The 23,743-nt window shown below is 34.8% G+C and overlaps 1 protein-coding gene across 2 annotated transcripts in view; it reads left to right on the top strand.

Annotated features, from left to right (window-relative positions):
* Positions 1-363: 363 nt before the first annotated feature.
* LOC145293142 (nuclear transcription factor Y subunit alpha-like) overlaps positions 364-23,743 on the top strand; it is a 160,267-nt gene continuing 136,887 nt past the window's right edge. Inside the window, exon 1 of one of the 2 annotated variants that reach the window (XM_080139556.1) lies at positions 364-755. The gene's annotated coding sequence lies outside the window, so the exon portion shown is untranslated. The remainder of the gene's footprint in view (positions 756-23,743) is intronic. The other variant, XM_080139557.1, reaches the window with a different exon arrangement.

The following is a 23,743-nucleotide window of genomic DNA, read 5'->3' as shown; positions in this document are numbered from 1 at the left end:
TATCAATTGCTAATAATAATAATAATAATAATAATAATGCTAATAATGATAATAATGATAATAATATTACAGTAAGAGGGCACAAAAGTGGTGTGACATTGTTCTTTTTTAACAAATGAGTTGAGTCACTTCTTTGATATCAAGACCCAAAGATTACTCGAGTAAAGGTCAATGAGTTCATCAGATAGACGGTGAAATGTCGAGATTTTCTGTATAGGAAATTAATATTCCCCGTCTCGGCACGGGTATTTTTTTTTTTTTTCAAAAAGAGAACTAAAATAAACTTAGAAGGGAGAGTATTTATTTATTTATTTTTACGTAAAAAGGTTGTAGCACATAGTGGCCGCCAGCAGTAGCAGCCACGAAGAGAGGGGAAGGTAGGACCCCTATCTGGAAGACCCGATAAAAGACTAGCAGATGCGTCCTCTCAAACAACGCATAAACTAGGGAAACGGGTGTCAATCAGTTTTCTTTCTCTTTTTTTTCAAAGAAAAGATAAAAGGAAAACTAACTTCTTTCCATTGGATAATGTTTCAAATATTTTCCGTGTTTCTTGATGAGGTTTAAGACAACATACCCCCCCACCCCCGGAGAAAAAAAAGGTTTGGCTTTCTCGGAGGGAGGAAGTGTAAGTCAGTGGATCAGCACCAATGGCCGACCAGCAGAAATCTTGCATTAAATGGTGATTCGTTGTCCATTGCTGGTTGATTCCCATAGCCAATCACCATGAATACAAAGTACAAATCTGGCCCAATGTAAGTTCGCAAATTATCTTCTTACTCATTATTGTTACTTCACTGAAAAGGTGTTTTCAAAAGCCATGGATCGCACTCTTTTAAAGATGATCAAAAAAAAAAAAAAAAGGGGGGGGGACAAACAAACAAAAAACCAGGCTCGCGATCTTTTTTGCTTTTCCTACTTTTTGTTTCAAGTGTGTTTTTGTTTTTCTTTCTTTCAATATGATTTAACCTTTTTATCCACTTTCGGAGATTTTTCTTCTGGAATCACACTATTTATGCAGCTTCAAAAGTTGAAATCAAAACATTCATTTACAATAATAATGACCATTTTAAAAATTTTCAATCTTTCTTTGTTTTAGGGCGGATCGCCGGCTGCTTTCTTTTTCTCCCGACCATGAAGTAACTTATTTAAAAACAATCCACCAATTAAGACATAAATAACAGACAAAATGTTAATTTTTTTATGACATTTTTAATGCTAAGTTATTTTTTCAATCTTCTATATTTGTGCTACTATTACACAATATGTACAACATGTACTACTGATAAAAAAAAAATTTCGTTTTGACCAAAGCAATACTTGCTCTAAAAATCACAATTTCTATGCATTATGATTTATAACTTTGCAAATCTCTTTCGAACGAATAACAGAAACCATTTGATTTAAGACTGGCCGAACTTTTCCTTCTTGTCTGTTTAATATTCATAGCTGTACAATCAATTACGAATGACTGTTAGAATAAATTAAATTAAATCTGAGTTTTTCAAGTATTTTACGCTTGCAATAAATAGTACTTTTTTATTTTAATTTTAATACTATCGGTTAGTTTTTTTTGTTTTGTTTTTTTTCCATACATGACAGATTATCTGATTCCTAACATGTGTCTCTTCTGGTCATCCGTATCATAAAACTGGGTCACAATTTTACCACGTTTTTTGTACTCGTGTTGAAATTTCGTCAACTAATAACAAACATTTAATATTTATAGTTTATTGTTGTAGTCTGAATAAGTTTCATAAGATTAGAATTAATAAAACAAGTTGTTGAACTTACTTGACAGACCACAAACACTTAAATTATAACGAAATGATTAGTTTTAAAAATGGTTTTATTTTATGAGTAAATTCGCTAAAAAGCATGAAAACAAAATTTGTTAATTTCTTTGTAAATGTTCTTTCTGTAATTGTATTATTTTAATGTAAAAGTTGCCGAAAGAAATATTTTGTCGGGAAAGGGGGGGGGGGAACAAATTCTGGGTGGATAATAAAAATAAAACTTTTCTTCGTTGCGTTAAGTTAACCAAAACAACAGCATTTTTTTTTTTTTTATTAAGATCATGCTTGATTAGAATAATGTATATCTTGTTAAATTATAAGGTTGTCTTCAATTGTGTTGCAAAAATATTTTTAAAAACCTAAAGATGTTTGATCTTATATTGTATGTTTGTTTATTTGTAATGAGAGGAAAAATCCTCTTTTGCGCCCTGTGGAAAAAAAAAAAAAAAGAAATCTTTCAATCGGATGGAAATGGTTTGATCCGATTCAAAGATTTTTTTTTTTTTTTTTGGTGCTTAAAGAAAAACAAACTCTGCTCTACCCCAACAAATAATCTAAGATTTTGTGTAATTCTTCTTTTCCTTTGAAGTCCTTTCTCTGTTCATATCTGCCCCATTTTCACGAGTTCAAAACAATTACATTTTATTGTTGTTGTTGAGAAAACAAATATCATTGCTGTCTTTTGTTTCACTGCTTTCTTTATCAACGGAGATTTCTTTCTTTCTTTTTACTTTTTTCATTTGTTTTTAATTTTATCTCTTGCAAAACCGCAATTTGTTTTTTTTTCTTTAAAAATAATCTTCTACACTGAAATTGTGAAACTATAAGTCTTCATCCTTTTATTATTCTTCCTGTTTTTGATTTTATTTTAAATTCTTCCTGTTTTTGAGTTTTATGTTTTTCCAAAGAGAAAAAATTTATTTCAATTGATCTATAAAGGCTTCATCTCTCTCATATATATTGTGTTAAAAAGAAAATGAATAAAAATTTAGGTAAAACGTAACTTTTTCTGAAAATAATCACGTTATTTAGAAAGCCATTCTTAACATGGGGAGAGGAGAGGGGTGTTTTGTAACTATTCTGTACTTTCATGTAACAATTTAATTAAAAAAAAAGATATCGTAAAACTTTAATTTAACTTGAAAATACTATTTAAAAATAGTGTAAGTTCAATAAGAACCACTTTTTTTTTTATCTAAAAACAATTAATTTTATTTATTCCAGATTTTTAAAAGGTTTTATTAATTTATTTGCATTTTGAAAGAACAAAACTTCGCATGTCATTGTCTGGTAGTGGTCTCCTTTTTATTATTGTAGCAATAAACTCTTAAATATATTCAATGGCAGTCAAGTCACTGATTCTAAAAAAAAAAAAAAAAAAAAAAAAAAAAAATTAGTTTAATCCAGGCAATTTTTACCAAAATTTTATTTTTATAAAATGATTCGAATTATGTTACGGAGGTAGTGAATGATAAGACATTTATTTGAATAGAATTTGTACGTATTTTGTTATTCAATTAACTGAAAAGAAAAAGCAAGGTTATAATCGACTAAAGTCTTCCCGTGTTTTGCGAGTGACTGACTGGAACCGGTGTCGACTCAAAATAGTCCCTTATTTACTTCTTATTCGGTATTTGTTTTTGAGGCGATTTTATGAAATAAAATTTAATATATATATATATATATATATATATATATATATATATATATATATATATATATATGTATATGTAATATAATATATAAATTAAAAAAAAGGCACATTATTGAAAATTAGGGTACTTCTTGGGCGTTGACCAACCAGCAGAATTATTTAATGGTTGCTCCCTTAGTCCCCCCCCCTTTAGTCATCAGCACGTAACATTTTTTTTATTTACTGACGTTGGCTTAATGGCTTAGTAACTAAAGGATGTATTGATAATTTCGTAACCCTTAAACGCATGCCGGAAGATTTAAATTTGTTCATTATTGTTGTATGTTGTTTGTACCTATTTACAAGCCTTCCCACGACGGGACAGAGTTAGACACCAGGGTCGTTTTTTAATGTGGAGAAAAGGAACAAAAATAAAAATTGTCTCAGTCGTGAAGGATTTCTCCTCCGCTGATAGAGAACAAGAAATTGAAGTGCATACTACACTTTGATCTTGTCCTGAAGGCCAAGTAAAAAAAGAAAATTTCATTCAACACAAAACCAAAAACACATACTAATGATAAATGATTTAATATTCTATTCATTGTAAGTTACTAATTTAAAAGTAAGAAATTATTTTAATATTCATTTTAAACTATTGGTATTTTATTTATTTATTTATTTTTTAGATTAGGTCCACCTTATAAACACCCCAACCTCTCGTGTTAAGAACAACTTTCGGAATAAACACCATTGGGGGGGGGTATTTAAAAATTTAACTGATATTTGTTGTCAGCATACCCACCCGCAAATACTATTTAAAAAAAAGGAGGGGTTCAGTGCCCGTTGCAGAGTAGTAGATTTATTTATCAATAAAAGTTGCAGAGAAATAGTTATTTATCAATAAAAGTCGTCATTTAAAAAGAAAATTGTGGAGGTGGACCTAAATGTAAATATTTACCAAAAAATTATCCGCTCATGTAAATTAAAAATGTTTGTAAAAGTGAGAAATTATCAATACATGGTTTGGTTACTTTTTTTTTTTTTTTTTTTAATATTCATGAAAAGAGTTAAGCCAACGTAAGTAAATACATGAATTACAAATGTTTGTAAAAGTGAGAAATTATTAACTTTAGTAACTTTTTTCTTTTGATATTTATAAAGCGTAAAACTTTTTTTCCAATATTCATGAAAAGAGTTAAAGCCAACGTAAATAAATGTTTGTAAAAGTGACAAATTATCAATAAATGGCTTAGTTACTTTTTTTTATTCATGAAAAGAGTTAAAGCCAACATAAATAATGTTTGTAAAAGTGCAAAAGGCAACGTAAGTAAATCTATATATATAAAAGCGAAAATTTATGTATGTTTGTGTGTCTGCTAAAAACTTTCGACAGACAGAACAAAAATTCACAAACTTGGTATCATATTGAAGCTCCATCCTTTGCTCGAAAAATATTGAAAAATTGGCCAAAAACGTTCATTTTTTTCACCCCGAAATGGACAATTTTCGACGGGGGGGGGGGGGTCAACAAAAACAGTCCTCTCGTGACGACAACCGGTTCTACGCATGCGTTAGATGACGTCATGGCCCGATTTACTTTAAATAGTTGAAAAACTGATTAAATTTTATGTACGTCGCGTTAGGTCAGTTGATTAGTGCGTTGGTTCATTATCTAAACGTTTTGGGTTCGAATCATGGTGTGAGATGTTGTCTTTTTTTTTTTTTTTTTTTTTTTCGATTTTTTAAATTTAAATATTGAACCAGTGTTATTTAAACCATTTTTCATGTAACGATCGTTTTTCTGGGTTTTTTTTTTTTTTTTTACTTCGCTTATCCACCTCCGACTACACACTCAAAAACACCCGGGTACCCACTGATTTTTAAAAATTTTAATATCGAAACAGGCTTATTTAAGCCATTTTTTATGTGTTCGTTTTCTGTTTTCATCGTTCGTTTGCCTTACGTTAGTTTTTTTGTGTTTTTTTTTTTATGTTTTGATTATCCCCCCCCCCCGCTTAAGTTTTACCATTGTTTTATTTTTTTACTTCGCTTATAACAAACAAACCTGGTCATTGACGTCGTCGTCGTAACGCTCGACGACTTCTGTGCGCACACCTGTCAATTTAAACATCTTTCAGTAACTCATTCTGGCTGGCCGATTTTATTTTCAAACTTCGCCTCAGCTTCGGGTTTTTATCTTTTATTAAGTGTATGTCTCTTTGGCGTAGGGGTAGCGTGTCGGGCATTTTTTTTCTGCCTTAGTCTCGATGCTTCGGATTCGAGCCTGTCTTTCTACCTAAACTTTTTTTTCTCTTTTACACCTGTTTTTCCTTTTTTTTTTCTTTACGTTTGTTTGCTGTTTTGCTTTGTTTTGGTTTTTTCAATTTTTTTTAACATTGTGTTTTTTTTTTAAATAATATTAAAACAGGGTCACCCTCTCCTACATACACACCTCCAAACACCCGAGTAACGCCAGGTACCCCCGCTAGTCTATATATATATATATATATATATATATATAAAAGCGAAAATGTATGTATATATGTATGTTTGTGTGTATGTCTACTAAAAACTTTCGACAGACGCGACGAAAATTCACAAACTCTGTATCACATCGAAGCTCCATCCTTTGCTCGAAAAATATCGAAAAATTGGCCAAAGACGTTAACTTTTTCACCCCGAAATCGACAATTTTTGACGGGGGGGGGTCAACAAAAACGGTCCTTTCGTGACAATGACCGATTCTACGCATGCGTCAGATGACGTCGTGACCTGATTTCCTTTAAATAGTTGAAAAACCGAAAAAATTTCGTAAACGTCGCCTTAGCTCAGTTGGTTAAGGCCTTGTTTCATTATCTAAACGTTTTGGGTTCGAATCGTGGTGCGAGATGTTTTTTTTTTTTTTTTTTTTCGATTTTTTTTAAATTTAAAGATTGAATCAGTGTTATTTAAGCTATTTTTCACTTAACGTTCGTTTTTCTGTTTTTTTTTTTTTTTGCTTCGCTTATTCTTAGCGACACCCAAAAACACCCGGGTACCCACCGATTTTTTAAATTTTAATATTGAAACAGGCTTATTTAAACCATTTTTCACGTGTTCGTTTTTCTGTTTTCATTGTTCGGTTGCCTTACGTTAGTTTTTTTGTGCTTTTTTTCCCGCTTAAGTGTTAACGTTGTTTTCTTTTTTTACTTTGCTTATAACAAACAAACCTACGTCGTTATCACGCTCGACGACTTCCAGCCGCGCACCTGTCAATTTGATTCTTATTTAAATGAATTCAAACATCTTTAACTAACTCATTCTGGCTGGCCGATTTTATTTTCAAACTTCGCCTCAGGACTTCGGGTTCGATCCTATTCCCCCCCCCCCCGAGTTCTTTTTTATTTAACACCACACACATCTACAAACACCCGGGCAATGCCTGGTACCCCTGCTAGTAAATAATAAATGTTATGTACGCATGCATTAGCCTTGACTAAGGGGTGCGTACTAAGGAAGCGACTATTAAATAATTCTGCTCAACGCCCAAGGAGTACCAAAAATTAGGTAAAACTTGTCAAGACCACGCTGTCTTGGGGTTGTTTTGAAAATGGAATGATAATTTAAATTTCATTTGTTAAATAGTTCATGACTTAAAAAGATTGTAGAAAGTCTTAAAAAAATTTTTTAAAGTGTTTTCAATGGTCATAATAATAAGACCTGCACAGAGGGGAGATACAGAGATGAGAGAAAAAAAAGCGAAAGTACTATTTTGAGTTGTCACCGGTTCCGGTAACAGTCACGCGCAAAACATGAGAAGACGTTAGTCAACTATAGTCAAAAGGAACTTAGAAATTATTTAATTAAACTTACTTTCTTTTTTTTTTTCTTTTTTTCAAACAGAAAATAAGGTCTATATATCTAGATGGTGCTCGGTAAAAATAGCACGGGGAAAAATTACACTTTTACAACAAAAAAAGGGTTTGTTTTACTATACACATAGTAAAAGTTTGGTAGAAAAGTAACTTATCTTGCTTTTGATAACATTCATTTGTTATATATTTATTTTTTGACAACTTTTTCGAATCTGTGTATAGTAATACAAGCCCACAAAAATTAGGACCGTTTGAGAAATGCGAGCTAGGCTCCCATTCCCTTAGTTTAAAATAAGTGTAATGAGTTTGGAAAAAGTCGGTTAGGTTCAAATTCTGCAGAAGCACCAAAAAGAAAAATTATATCATTAAATATGATTTTTATGATAAATATTTATCTTTTAATAATTTAAAAAAAAAAAAAAGTCTAAATAAAATGTTACCACTGCCATATTTACCTAAATTCAATTTATTTTATTAAGTCTTGAAAATGGAAACTTAATTCAATGATTTAATTGTTGGTGGCCATTGTTTTTAATTTTCTTTCCCCAAAACGATTTTTACTTAAAAGAATATTTTACTGCAGAAAATTGGCAAACTTGATTTACAAATTACAAGTGTTGAGAGTTACATGAGGATTATATCTTTAGAGTTTTGATAATGGCTTAAAAATAAAACAAATTGCTGGTAGAAATTCACCCAATAAATGTGATAGTAACATGGTAAGTAATCTGCAGAATATGAAGAGGTAGGGTTCTGAAACTCTCGCTGGAAGTTATATTACTGATGAAGTTTAATATCAGGGACAGAATCTAATGAAACACCGTTTGATGCTAACTTTGAATTAGGTACTTTTCTGGTTTGCTAATATTTATGAAATTATCGGCGCTTTTATTTTTATATTTTGCCCAAATTCCAATTATAACTTTTTCTTGTGAAAGAAAATTAGTTATTACTAGCATTTCAGCCCGGCGTTGCCTGGGTGTTTGGATATGAGCAAAAAAAAAAAGGTGGTAGTAGGAAGGCAGGCTCGAACCCGTACCGCAAAGGGGGGAAAAAACCCTGACGTCTTTGCTGTTACGACCACTGCCAAACTGGAAGTGACTTATGCTTAAATTAAGGCTAGACAATCGAAAGGAGAGGATGATTTTCAAAAATATTGGCGAAAAAGCGCCCCCCCCCCTGTAGAAAACTACCTGGTTAAAGGTGAAGATATTGATGTTTTTAGCCAATTTTTCAATATTTGTCGTCTGAAAGGTCGATCTTCAAAACGATACTGATCTTGGTAAAATCCGTTGCCTCTGTTGAAAGTTTTAGGCAGATATGCAAACATACATACATTTATATATTGGGAACTAAAAATTTTCGACCCAAACCGATTAAAAAGCTTGTCCTATCTCTGAATACCCTTTATGTAAAATTTCAAATGTTTAGACCAGAAATTGTCTGAGTAATTTGGTAGAGACTGCAGAGGTCAATTTGTTTTTAACTTTGACCCCTATTATGACCCCTTAACATTTATTGTTTTGGGCTCAAATCAAGTTATTAAGTTAGATCCATGTCCAAGGAACCTATATCTAAAATTTCAAGTGTTTAGACCCAAAATTGTTGGAGAAGTTTGGTAGAGTTCTCAAAGGTCAAATCGTTTAACTTTGACCCCTTAACAGCCAAATTTCTGGCCGAAAACGGATTACAAAGATTTTCCCAAATCTCAGTACCCTGTATATCAAATTTTGAGTTTGTAAACTGAAAATTGACAGTTATTGTGAGGGAAATCTACACACACAGACACACAGATATAGATACGTTCACTTTTATAGATATACTAGCATGGGTGCCCGGGTATTTGGAGGTGTATGTTGAGCAAAAAAAAAGAAATAAAGCGGTCAATTTTTTTAACTTTGACTCCTATTATGATCCCTTAAAATTTATTGTTTTGGGCTCAAATCAAGTTATTAAGTTAGATCCATGTCCAAGGAACCTATATCTAAAATTTCAAATGTTTAGACCTCAAATTGTTGGAGCTTGGTAGAGTTCTCAAAGGTCAAATCGTTGAACTTTGACCCTTTAACAGCCAAATTTCTGGCCAAAAATCAATCACATAGATTTTCCCAAATCTCAGTACCCTGTATATCAAATTTCAAGTCTGTAGACTAAAAATTGACAGAGTTATTTGCAAAGGAAAATGCACACAGACAGACACACACACACACACAGACACGTTCACTTTTATAGATATATAGATAGATTAGAGCTCTGGATACTTTTTTTTTTATATGGAAGTCACCACTTATCAAGGCCCGGAGGCCACTCGGGGATAAAGGGTATTGCATGTACAGTAATCGATGGGACAATATCGTAGTAATCATTAGTAATAGAGATCTGATAAAGTGTCTTACTTAAGGGGGCGGTTTATCAGGAATTTGTTTATGTTGGACTTGAAGACATCCTAGTTGTAGTCAGGTGGGAAACAGGCAAACGGAAGAGAGTTCCACAGTCGTGCACTTCTAAGAAAGAAGCTTTGTTCATGGAATCCATGTTTTGATTTAGGCACAGATAAAGAGTGGGGAAAACTACTGACAGTGGTTTCATCTGGATGGGTTTTTTTCGTGAAAGATTGGCGAGTGAAAACCAGAAATTGGCACTCAGGCGAGCATTTCCCATGGAAATAGCGATAAAACATAGACAGGCTTGCAATGTCCCTTCTGTGGAGAGAAGTTGCAGGGAAGAGAAAAGGGCATCCCCCACTAGGCTACCAAGTCTATTTTGTAGTCTGTCAATGCAGGATAGTCTGTTTTTAGCAGCTCCTGCCCAGATATGGCAGCAGTACTCCATCCTATGCAGAATAGTATGGAACGTGCTTAAATAATGACGTTATTATTTTGAAAATCATTCTCTATTGAGGAAAATCCCCACTCCCAATTGAACTAAATAGTTTGGAGTTCAATATTGACGTGGGGCCTCTTAGCAGCTGGTAAAAATTACAAGTTTTCTGGCAAACAAGCGTAATAAATATCTGTCCTATTGGTGGTGACTCTTGGCCTTCCTAGGGTTGTAAATTATGATGAAAGAAAGAATGGATATGCAAGCAATTAAGTGTTGTATTCATTATCTACTTCCACAAAGACTTTTTGCACTGGCTCAACCGTGATTAAAAATAAAAGAAAACCTACCTCCCACCTCTACCAGTGTAAATGCCTATAAAAAATATTTAATTTTTTTTCAGGGGGGCAGGGGTAGGTAGCCTTATTTTGAACTAGAGAAATGGGAGCTTAACCTGCACTTGTCAAACGTTGTCAAAGTGACATTTTTACCTATTTATTCACTTTTGCTAAATTCATTTCTAGAGACCTCCAATGCACGTAACAGATGTAAACCCCCACATATGTAACCCGATGCAACTGTGATCTAATTTAATATAACTTTTGTACTATTTAAAAAAAGCTTCAAATAAACTTGTAATATTAAAAAAAAAAATAGTAAAACTTGTCACAAACGCTCTGTTTTGGGGTTATTTTAAAAATGGAATGGAAATTTAAATTTTGTTTCATTTTAATCTTTTTTTTTTTTTTTTTAAATTGCACTTGCAGCAACAAATTCGAAAATAATCAATAAAGTAATTAAAAAAATAAATTTAAAAAAATGGATAGCACAACCACCGACATATGCACAATTGCAAATATAAGAATTTTTATACAATAGTGAAATTTTGGGAGCAAAAAGATTTTTTTTTTGTTTTGGTATGAGTGAGAAGGGGATATTTTTTGAGAAATCTAAACTTCCTTACTAGAAAATTATGTTTGTCAAGTATTTCTTTAGTTATATGTGGGCCCAGAGCATTGTCAGGAAAAATTTAGATTTGTCCATTAATTGCATAGTAGATTGGTAGTCTTTCTGCTCTGAAGTGTGCGAGAAGTGACTGCAAAACCAAGATCCCATAGGAGATAATAGAGGTGGAACTAGATGAAACCCTGATTGGCCAAAGGGAATACAATCGTGGTAAAGTCCTTAACCAGATTTGGCTATTCAGAGGTGTAGAGCGAGTCCCGAAACGTATTTTCATTATCTCAGGCCAAGAAGAAAGTATCGTGGTCTTATTCCTTCTTTCTTTGATACAAAAATTTATTCTTCTACAGTGATTGTTGGAAGGGTTACTCAAATATAAAATATGACACCCATCCCACTCAAAAAATTTTGTTGCCCCGGAGGGACCACATATCCATACTCAAAACATTGAGTGCTTGTGGCATGACATTAAAAAATAGATCGAGCGACTTGGCATTTGTCAGGAATATATTACTCAATACTTGGCCAGTTATCTCATCAAAAGTTACAGCAACACTACTAAACTTCTCCAAGTTTTTCATTGCTTGTGGAAAATTATATAGGCACCCAATAATCACAGCATTTTTAAAAATTTGTTTTTGTTCGTTAAAAAAAGGAAAATTTTTCTTTTTATGTTAAGAAAAATCACAGCTTGTTGCATTGACTTTTTAAAAAAAAAATTCTTTTGTTTTTTACTAATAAAAATTGTTTTTTTTAATCCCCCCCCCCCCATTTTTTTTTTATATAAAAGGTATGTTTGTGATTTTTATTTTTTGATTATTTTCAAGTATGTTGGCACATGCCAATTTGAAAAAAAAAAAAAATTAAAACGGAACGAAATTTAAATTTCTGTTCCATTTTTAAAACAACCCTCAAAATGGAGCGCTTGCGACAAAAGGTAAATTTTTTTCAGCATACGAAAATAATTAAAATATCAGTCTAAAATCGTATCTACTTTATCAACAACTTAAAACAACATTCCTATGTAGTGATCATTTTGAAAGTGTAAATACACGTTTAAAAAATCTAGCAAAAATCAACTAATGGTCAGATTTTCATGAAATTTTCAATACATTTATAAATTAACTTATATTTTAAAAGCTAGGTATGACTATATATATATATTGGGGGGTGCTACAAATTACGATATTGGGAATTAATAAATTTTTATCAACAAGGAAAATTTGTTGCTTAGGTATTCTAGGACCATCCATAGATACTGAAAGTTAATTGTTTTAGGTGTTGTCTGCTTAAATGTGATAATTTTGTTTTTTTATATACAAACCTATTTATGTATTTTTCATATTTCAAGCCAAAGGTAAAACTTTTCAAGTTATATTTCACTTGACTAATGATTGAACCAAAATGTTTAACAAGGTAAAATCTATATTTATACTAACTTTTTTCCTATATATTTTTAATGTTTAATTTAGCTGTTTTTCGAAAATTTGCCGCTATTGTTATATTTTGCCATTTTCTGATGTTCAAATCAAATTTTGCTGGTTTTATGGAATGTATAATAATGGATGTGATTTAAACTATCCTTTTTCAATATAGAATAAAAATTATGAATTTCATTTTACTAGATTTTACTTGTATTTTTTGTTATGGGTGTCAAATCAGTGTCATACCTTTGTTAACTGTCTGAGGGGATTTTTTTTTTTTTTTTTTTTAGACATCCCCTCCCCTATATTTCATGTTATGAAAACTAAACAAAATAAATATATGTTGATAAAAATTGCAACATTTTATAAAGCTGGAGAGTCTAAATTAAAAAAAATCTTTATTTCTTAGATCATGTGTGTGCGTGTATATGTGCATATTTGTGTGTATATATTGAGGAATTCTACCATTTGAAATGCTCCTTCAATTAGAAAGTTGCACAAACACCACAACTCATGACTACCTGTAATATGTATTGTATGTGTTGGATTGTTTTATTTATTCATGCTTAAATTAATTTAATTGTACTCATCATCACCATCATCATAATCATTGAGGAATTCTTCCGTTTTAAAAAGCTTCATGTATATATCTACATGTATGTGTACATGTGTATATGCATGTATATGTACGTGCATATACATGTGCATCTGTGTGTGCGCGCATTGTGTATGCATGTATATGTGCATATAAGTGTATGTATACATGCATGTGTGTATGTGCATTTATGTATATGAATGTGTATATACATATATACGCTTGTATGTGTTCATGTGTGTGCGTGTATATGTGCATGCATATTTGTGTGTACATGTGCATATATGTATATGTGCATGCATATTTGTGTGTATATGTGCATATATGTATATGTGCATGCATATATATGTGTACATATGTATGTAGGTATATGTGTGTATATGTATGTGTAGTCGAGGTCTGGTGTGGACACGTGTTAAAAGCACACTGATGTCTTAGTGAAATACTGTGCTTCGTCCGGACAAATAAACTCCACGTACACGTCATGACCACTGCCACGCAGATGGGGTTCTAATGACGGCGAATGTTCTGCGAGCGATAACTGAACTGCCACTGCCTTGTGGGTCAGGGTTCTTTTAACCAAAGGCTAAGTGTGAGGTAACCCTGATAGAAACCTCCAGAGGAGCTTAGGTCATGTCAGCTGCGGAATGTTTGTCCCATCGGCATGTGAAGTATGCTCTTGTCCTAGAAATGGATCAAATGTCATTGGGGTGGAGAGGGCTCCTGTAAGCCATGGTTAAGGCAACCCCTCTGGGAGAAGCAAATCTCTGATTTATTTGTCTACAAAAAAAATGATCCTGTGGCAATCTAAAAGTGACGCATATAGGCTGAAGACATGTAGTAACTGATCTGCACACAGGCGACAAAGGCCTATCGCTTTTCATAACAATACCGCTGCTCCTCCATCTCTGCAGGGAACTAAATCTTGTGATCACCAACACTTTTTCTCACTAGAAAAACAAGGAAATCTGGTTCTATCCCCAGTCTAAACATGGCCATTTGATTACATACTGTGTAGACGTGGTGATCTTGTAAATTTTTACAAAGTTAGAGTAATGCGTGATGCTGACTGGTACTAATCATTTAATGATCAGAGCTAAACTCAAAATTACAATTCGCAAGAAAAACCGTTTCAATGGAGTCAAAGTGCCTAAGCGTATTGATGTCTCCAAATTGAAGGATCCAGTTGTACGAAGTTCCTTAAAATCTGCTTTTAATCAGGTGGATTTTTCAGATTGTGATTGGGAGACAGTAAGAGATACATTATACCAAGAAGTTGTTGAAGCTCTTGGATTGAAGGTTCCCAAACATCAAGATTGGTTTGCTGATAACTTCAATCTAATTAACCTTCAAATTGATAGAAAGTGGAAAGCTCATTTGAAACTTCTCAACTCTTCACCTCTGAACAGGCAAGCTCTCGCTGCCCACTTCTCTTCTGTGCGGTGTGAAGTTCAGTGTTGTGTGCGCCAAATAAAAAAACCAAATTGTGATGTGACCTCTCCAGGGAGATACAGACTGCCTATGATTATAGAGATGTGAAGACATTTTATGCTTTGCTTCGTCAGGCCTATGGTCCAAAATCCTCTTTAACTACACCACTCCTGGCGAAGGATAGGAAAACCTTGCAGAAAACCTCAGAAGAAATTATGCATCGATAGCATAAACACTTTTGTGATCTTTTTCACAACCCATCCAATGTTCATGTTGCTGCATGTGTTTTCCTTTTGTCCGAAACTTGATGCTGAACCGATTCTCGTGGAAACAGTTGACTGCATAAAACAGATAAAACTCGAACAAAGCCCCTGGGCTGGATGGCATTCCTGTTGAGCTGCTGAAACATGAGTCATTGTGTGGCCCACTCTTTGATACTGTCTATATGGCAAGGTGACCCGGTTGCCCAAGACCAAGATGCCATTCTGATTAAAGGAAATGGTGCAAAGTCTGATTGTGGAAATTATTGAGGTATCTTTCTGCTGACTGCGGTTGGAAAAGTATTTGCACAGTTCTTACTAAACTGATTCAAGAAGTATATCTGTCCTGATGTCCTTCCCAAGTCTCAGTCTGGTTTTAGAGCTGGACGAGGGACCTTGGATATGTTTTGTAAAAGTGTATTGAGCAGCATATGCCTCTTTACCAGGTGTTTGTAGACTTAACCAAGGCATTTGACACAGTCTCTGGAAAGTGTTGGGAAAATTTGACTGCTTTGATGGAAAAGTTCAAGCAATTTTATCATATGAAGGGTCGCGTCGACTTTAATGGTCGGCTTTTGGAAGAATTCCCCATTGATAATGGAGTGAAGCAAGGTGATATGGAACTCGTCAGGATCACCCAGTAGTTGACCTTGTTTCCTGACTAGGGCAATGAACGCCATTTTTTTCCCCGCTCCTGCCACATCCCATCTCCCTAAACTGGACACTGTGGGAGTGCTTCAGTACCATATATGCCGGTGCAGTTGGACTGGGCTGACTTTGTCTAATGAATTGAGGGTACCGGATTGACAGTTTCCTGGCTGCTGTTTCCAACTGATAGTACAAGAGCCCTAACTTTTTGGTAGCGCTTAGAGTGGCTGCTCCATCAGCAGTTGTATAATATTGGGATGTTTGTAGTGCCATGTCGCGCATGGAAAGGGACCCTGTATGCTTTCCTGAGGCCACAATCCTGTGAGTGAGGACACCTGATGGTCTACTTGTATTGCATGTCTGATATTCTGTACAACCACTTGTCCAGCACCCCTCACTCACCCTAACTGAAACTTTTAAATTAAATAAAATGAAATGCCAGCTCAAGCAAAAGTTACGTTTAAACCAGAACCAAACTCAAAGAAAACCAACCTGCCTTCTCACTTGAGGCTTGCATTTACGAATATCCGTGGGCTTAGAACTAACTTAGATGATGTTGAATCATTTCTCCTAGTAAACACCCCGGATACCTTAGCACTCAGTGATACTAGCCTAAACTCCTCCATTCCCTCTAACCACTTTAACATGCCTGGTCATCTACTACTCTGCCATAAGTGCTGTATATTGGTTGAAATTGGAATGGAGATGATATATTAAAACGTGTCATGTGTTATCTAGTGGATGTAAGATATTGTTCTTTTAACAGACAGATAATAAACATATAAATCATATGTATGTTGTTTACCCAGGAGGACATGATATTGACGTGTAAACCAAGTCATGTTGTATCAGACTTATCACACGGGATATTTTTACAGTTCATATGTAAGAAGAATAATATATGCTTCATACCTTTTTTCTTGAAGAGATCTGTGTCTTCCCGTTGCTCCATGACGAACCATGAAGCCAATTGAGACATCTGTTCTTTGTGAAAACCATAAAACAACTCTTTATATTTTTATAATATAAATTTATTAAAGTTGTCTCAATTGGTTTTCACAGGATCTACAGTTTCTACATTTTCTGTTCATACATGTATATGTGCATGCATATTTGTCCGTCCACCCTTGTCCAGACGTCTGTCTGCTCTGGTGGTCAATCCTCAACTCTCTGACTGGTGCTACCAGATCAGGCTGCCTATTGGCTTTCTGAGACGAAATGCACCAACATCGATTTCTGTTTTTGTTTTCTATTCTCTTTTTGTGTTCTACAAAAATAAAAACAAAATCAACAGCCCTTCTCCCCTCCTTTCTTTTTCCTTCCCTACTTCCCGGTCCTAGATATGACCTTAAACTATATCTGATGGTGAGGCCCCAGTTTGCGGGCTTTGGGGAGCGTGGAGCCACCCTTTAATTGCCATTGCTCCCAGGTCCACTCTGACCCGGAGTGGTAGTACCTGTTAGGGTCCCAACTATGGGTTAAATAAAAAACAAACCAAAAATAAAAAAATAAAATAAATAAATAAATAATAATAAATACATTCTATTAAAAAATTATTCTTCAAAATTTGATCAGATTCCACTGGACCCTGTCGGCAGGGCATCAAAATATGCCGACTACCCCCTTGCAGAGAGTAGAAGTCCCTCAATGGGGCTACCTGTTGGCCATAGGTAGCGACCCGTAATACCCTTAGGACGGGATCCTGGTGGTTGAGAGATTTGGAGGTCAGGATTTAGTACCCCCACTTCCCAACACACCACTTTGGCCCTTACTGGGCTAGACGGGCGGTCGGAGGGGCCCGATCTGACCAATCGGCTGGTCACGTCAAGCCCCACCATATATCGCCCACCCCATAAAGCTATCATCAACACAATATGCCTATCCCTTCCCCACAAATAACATCTACTCCCTAATATATGTTGGAAAGCGGTGGCTGAGGGTCAATCGACAAAGTGAAATATCTATGACATGGCTGCAAACCCTTTAAATTACTTTGTATCCCAAAGTAACATCAAAGGAAAACAGGTGCTCATAAATGATATCACATAAATCGAGTATATCATCTTTGTATCCTTGTTGAGCCTGGGCGAATGGGTTTCCCCCCCAGGCACTTCCCCTATAGGGCTCCAAGGTGGGTGGGGAGCAAAGATGATGAAAAAAAAACAACCTTTTTGATTATGGCTTTTTTTACCCCCAAAACCCCCAAAAAAAGAAACTTCTCTGATGTTTCCGACATCTCATGTTCAGAGGACGAACAGAATTGCTTAATCAATGAAAACACAATATTTTTAGTAATGGAAACACTTGAAAAAAATGAAATAAATAAAATTTCACCTTTTGCAATGGAAAAAATTTTCTCTCCAAAAATAAAACCCAAAATGATAAAACAACTACAAAAAAACACCATACTTATCGAATTGAAACAAAAAACACAAGCTAAAGAAATTCTCAAATGGCAAACCTTTAACAATATCAAAATTAAAACTTATCCCCACCCATACCTAAACTCCTCAAAAGGAGTCATTAGATGCAGTGAACTATCAAATTGCTCGACTGACGAAATTTTATCTAATCTAGCATCCCAAAGTATTACAGATGTAAAAAGAATAAGAATAAAACGAAATGCAAAAACTATATTGACAAATGCATATATACTCTCCTTTGACTCCACAAATCCCCCAAGTGAGATTTGAGATTAAAATCGGATACCTAAAAGTGAACGTTGAAAAATACATCCCAAACCCTCTAAGGTGCTACAATTGTCAACAATTTGGACATCACCAATCCAAATGTACCAAATCACCAATCTGTGTAAGATGTGGTGAAAACTCAAAACATAGTGACTGCAAAAAAGACCCCAAATACTCAAACTGTAGTGAAAACCATTCATCTGACTTCAAAGGATGCAAAATATGGCTAAAAGAAAAAGAAATAACAACAATAAAGTACACAAAAAATATAACCTCCCCGGAAGTCAGGAAAATTATGAACGCAAGATACTCAGAAGTAACCAAGAATATTAAAATACACACAAATCAAAGTTGTCAAATACAAAAAATCCTCCAGAAATATCTCAATTGATAAAAAAGATAAAAGACCTAATGAAAGAAATTAAAACACTAATCCTGAACTCTGGAAATAATCAGTCTACAAAAGAGAAGACAACAAAAAAATAGAACCAACAAACCAAAAAACTCAAATTAAATCAAAGAAAAAGAAAAAAACTCACCAAATGAAAACAACCCTTATAAACAAATCAAATGAAACAACACCATCACCCAATAAAACGAAAACTAAAGAAAAAAACAATTAACAAACCCAGATCTAGATCCCAATCAACCTCAAGAGGAGGAAACAAAATAGGAACACTTGAGGGGATGGAAGTAGAAGACAAATCACCCCCAGTCAAATAAAATGACAGACCACAATAAAAAAAAACTCAAACTATCATTCAATGGAACTGCCGAGGACTTAAGGCAAACATAAACGACTTGCTACTGTTAATATCCAAACTATGACCTGCTATCATCTGCCTCCAGGAAACCTTCCTAAAGACACACGATAACATCACTATAAAAAACTACACCCAATACAACTTTATACACAATACTGGATTGAGGGCCTCCGGAGGTGTATCGATTCTAGTTAGAAACGACATCCCTCAGAGCGAAATAACTCTAGATCCCACATTACAAGCAATTGCTGTGAAAACCACTTTATATAAAATTATCAACATTTGCTCCATGTATATCCCACCACATGACCCCATAAATGAAACCAAAGTCAACAAAATAATAGAACAACTTCCTAAACCATACATCCTACTAGGAGACTTCAACAGCCACAACATCATATGGGGAAGCAATAAAACAGACATAAAAGGTAAAAAACTAGAAAATATCATCAACAATAACAATCTGTCCCTCATGAACCAAAACTCCCTGTCTCAGGTACATACTCAGCCATTGATTTGTCGCTATGTGATCCAGCCACATTAATGGACTACAGCTGGCAAGTGTATGATGACTCATGTGGTAGCGATCACTTTCCCATCATACTTGAAAACGCAATCCCGATTGAAGATAACCTCCCCAGATGGAAGCTAAACAAAGCAAATTGGGAGGAATATAAAACCCAATGCAATGCAAAACTAATAGACAAAGATGAACCGGAGAACTCTATGGAACACTTCACTGATACGTTGATGTCAATAGCTGGAGAATGTATACCTAAAGGCTCCAAATCCAAAAAATATAAAAGACCTTGGTTTAATGAAGATTGCCAAAAGGCGGTAAGATTACGTAAAGCTGCACTGCGAAAATTTAAAAGTCGTCCCACTACCCACAATCTAGACCAATTAAACAAAACCAAGCAAAAGCCTGTAGAACAATTAAGGAGGCCAAAAGAATGTCATGGAGAGTCTATATCAGCAAACTGGAGTCTAACACCAAAACAAAACAAATCTGGAATATGGTTAGAAAGATAGCTGGTAAAAATCAACCAACACCGCTAAAACACCTGTCAAAAGATAATACAAAAATAACCAGCAAAAAAGATATAGCAAATGTACTCGCAAAAACCTTCTCAAAAATCTCTTCTAGCAAAAATTATAAACCACAATTCAAAAAAATCAAACTAGATGCTGAAAGAAACAAACTAAACTTCAACTCAGACAATGTAGAAAACCTTTCACCGACGCCATAAACAGTTCACACAACACTGCAACAGGGCCAGATGAGATCCACTACGAGTTCTTGAAACACCTCAAAAATCCTTAATCTACCTCCAAACATCTTCAATGACATTTGGATCAGGAGTAAACTCCCTGACATATGGAAACTAGCAACAGTGATCCCCATCCCCAAACCTGATAAAGTTAAGTCTGATCCCACAAGCTACCGACCCATAGCATTGACAAGTTGCGTATGCAAAACATTCGAAAGAATGCTAAACAAAAGATTAACCTGGTACCTCGAAGCAAATGGCCTGATAATAGGCCTCCAAAGTGGATTTAGAAATAAAAGAAGCACCATTGACAACCTGGTACGCCTGGAAACTTTCATTAGAGAGGGGTACATAAAAAAAGAACACATAACGACCATCTTCTTTGATTTGGAAAAAGCGTACGAGACAACATGGAGATATGGCATTATGAAAGACCTGCACAATCTAGGTCTAAAGGGAAGACTACCCAAACTAATAAAAGATTTTTTATCTGACAGGAACTTTAGGGTCCGTGTGGGATCCACACTTTCTGACCTCGAAAACCAGGAGGAAGGGGTCCCACAAGGAAGCATACTATCAGTCACTTTATTTAATATAAAGATTAACAATATTACCAAATGCCTAAGTCCTGGAACCGACTGCTCCCTATATGTCGATGACTTCTTGATCTGTTATAGATCAAAAAATGTCCAAACAATAGAGCGACAGTTGCAGCTGAACCTAAACAAAATAAACCGGTCGGCCACAGAAAATGGTCTTAAATTTTCCGAGTCTAAAACAAAGTGCATGCACTTCTGTAATATTAAAAAAATGCACAATGATCCAACCCTCAAACTCGATGGCAAAAAAATTGATATTACTGATCAATATAAATACCTAGGGATCATTTTTGACAAAAAATTGAATTTTATTCCCTATCTGAGATATTTAAAGCAGAAATGCCACAAAGCACTACAATTATTAAGAGTTGTCGCTAACACAGACTGGGGAGCAGATCAACAAACGCTCCTAAAACTATACAGGACTCTAATTCGTTCGAAACTGGACTATGGCTGTTTCATTTATGGGTCAGCAAGGCCTTCCTACATAAATATCCTTGACCCCATTCACCATGAAGGACTAAGACTAATCTTGGGAGCATATAGAACATCCCCCAAAGAAAGCCTATATGCAGAAGCCCACGAAGCACCCCTAAAGCGCAGACGGGAAAAACTTGGCTTACAATACTACCTGAAACTAAAGTCTTGCCCAACAAACCCCGCTTATCAATGTACCTTTGACCCCAAATATAGAAACCTATTTAACAGAAAAGAAAAAGCCATAAAAACCTTCGGACTTTGAATGGAAACCAGTATAGAAGAATCTCAAATTCCAATAACAAATATCCACCATTCTGTAATATCCGAAAACCCACCATGGACTATGAGATAACCAGACGTAATGCTGAACTTAAATGAAAATAAAAAATAAAAAACAAATCCTGCCATATTTCAAGAAGAATTTGAAAATATCAAGCTATGCTACTCTGACTATACATACATATACACAGATGGCTCGAAGGATAACGATAGAGTCGGATGTGAAGCTACCTACAACAATACAAAAATTAGCAAACGACTTCCGAATGAAGCCTCTATATTTAGTGCTGAAACCAGAGCCATAGATTTAGCACTGGATATCATTGCTGAAGAAAACTCAGAAAAATTCATTATATTCTCTGACTCCTTATCCGTTTTAACAGCTATAAAAAATAGAAAACAAGAGAACCCCACAATTATCAAACTCCTAAGCAAAATAAATCTCATTACCGACCAAAAGAAAATAATATTCACCTGGATCCCTAGCCACATGGGAATCAGGGGCAATGAAACAGCCGATGCTATGGCTAAGGAGGCAATGAAGTTGAACCTTGATGGGTACAGGATCCCATACACGGATATTGGACCCCTGATCAACAGCCATATACTTGGGAAATGGCAAAGTCAATGGAATAAAAATACAAATAACAAATTATACAATATAAAACCCACACTTGGACTTGGAGAGAGGAGGCAGGATTATCAAAAAACAAACAGAAAACAAAATGTCATTTTAACAAGACTTAGAATAGGTCACACACACTTAACCCATTCCTACCTCCTAAAAGGAGAAACTCAACCCCAATGCATTCCCTGTCAAGTACCACTTACTGTAAAACATTTACTAACTGAATGCACAGATCTTTTGCAAATTAGGAAAAAACACTATAAAGAAATAGATCTTCAAATAATCTTCAAAGAGAACAACACCAGAAAAATCTTATCTTACATTAAAGAAATAGGACTCTTCCAAAAAATATAACCCGCAAAAACTTTATATTCTGCAAAAGCATCCTGCAAGACAGAGAACAAAAATGATAAAATCCACTATAAAACAACCAAACCAAAAGCTACAAACTAACGATTGAAAATACAAAGAGCTTCAAGAATAAAAGTCTCCTATAAAATAACTGGATACAACATCAAATACTATCCCCAAAATGACTAGATTCAGCATTGAATGGCCCAGAAGGGGTTGATAGAAAGAAAAAAACAAAAAAAAACAGCATTAAATGACCCAAAAAGGTTGATATGCTGATTAAATAACCCATCCATCCATTCAACTCTCTGAATCTCTCCAAAACTAACTACATCACGTGTTCTCTTACATCACCTAATTATGTGTCTCATACCAGTCTAATCCACCTAGTTATTTGTTTATTCAAAACCAAAAGAATGTTTACATCTATTTTCTATTTTCGCATTCTTTTTGCGATTCACACATCAATCATTTATTTTGCAATTTAATTGTTTATTCTTCTAATCATAATAACTGATCCAGCAACCATCCGTCGCTCAATTCAATTAATAAGAATACAATAACAATAATAATAATGTTTTGACCATTGCTCCCGCTTGCCACAGTCAACAGATACTACGCTATGATCACAGCCCAAAGGGTCATGACATTACATAAGGACTCTGACAGACATATGCATGCACTTAGGAGTTTATATTCGTAACACCCTCCCCCTTACTAGAGAAATAAAACTAGAATCAGACGACCATGCCTTTATGTGCTTCAGGCTAAATATGCAACATAATATTAGCTACTTGTATTTTCTCTACCGCTCTCCCTCAACCCAGGACTATACCCTAATAAACAAAGTCTCTGACAGCATACACTCTCCCTTGATACTAGCGCACATGTATTTGGTGACTTCAATGTCCACCACAGTAACTGGCTTGGATTCTCTAATTACACAGACTTTGCTGGTAGCACAACACATAGCTTCTGTATATCCCATTCCCTATCTCAGATAGATACATTTCCGACACGTTTCTCAGACCAGCAAGATCAACATGCCTCACTTCTAGATCTATTTCTGACAACAGTTCCCGATAATTGCACAACAAATGCCACCAGCCCACTCGGGAATGCTGATCACGCTGTGATAATGGTAGAAATCACCCTAAATTATCGCCCTAAAACTGAAGACCCACTACTCAAAACAATGAGGTATTACAAAAAGGCTGACTGGGAAGCCATCATATCTTTTCTCTTCCAGCGGAACAG

Source organism: Euprymna scolopes, chromosome 14 (assembly GCF_053919585.1).
Source record: "Euprymna scolopes isolate OS-2025 chromosome 14, ASM5391958v1, whole genome shotgun sequence".
In the NCBI taxonomy this organism is placed as follows: domain Eukaryota; kingdom Metazoa; phylum Mollusca; class Cephalopoda; order Sepiida; family Sepiolidae; genus Euprymna; species Euprymna scolopes.
The sequence above is the reverse complement of the archived record's forward strand: the minus strand, read 5'-3'. Positions and strand labels throughout refer to the sequence as shown.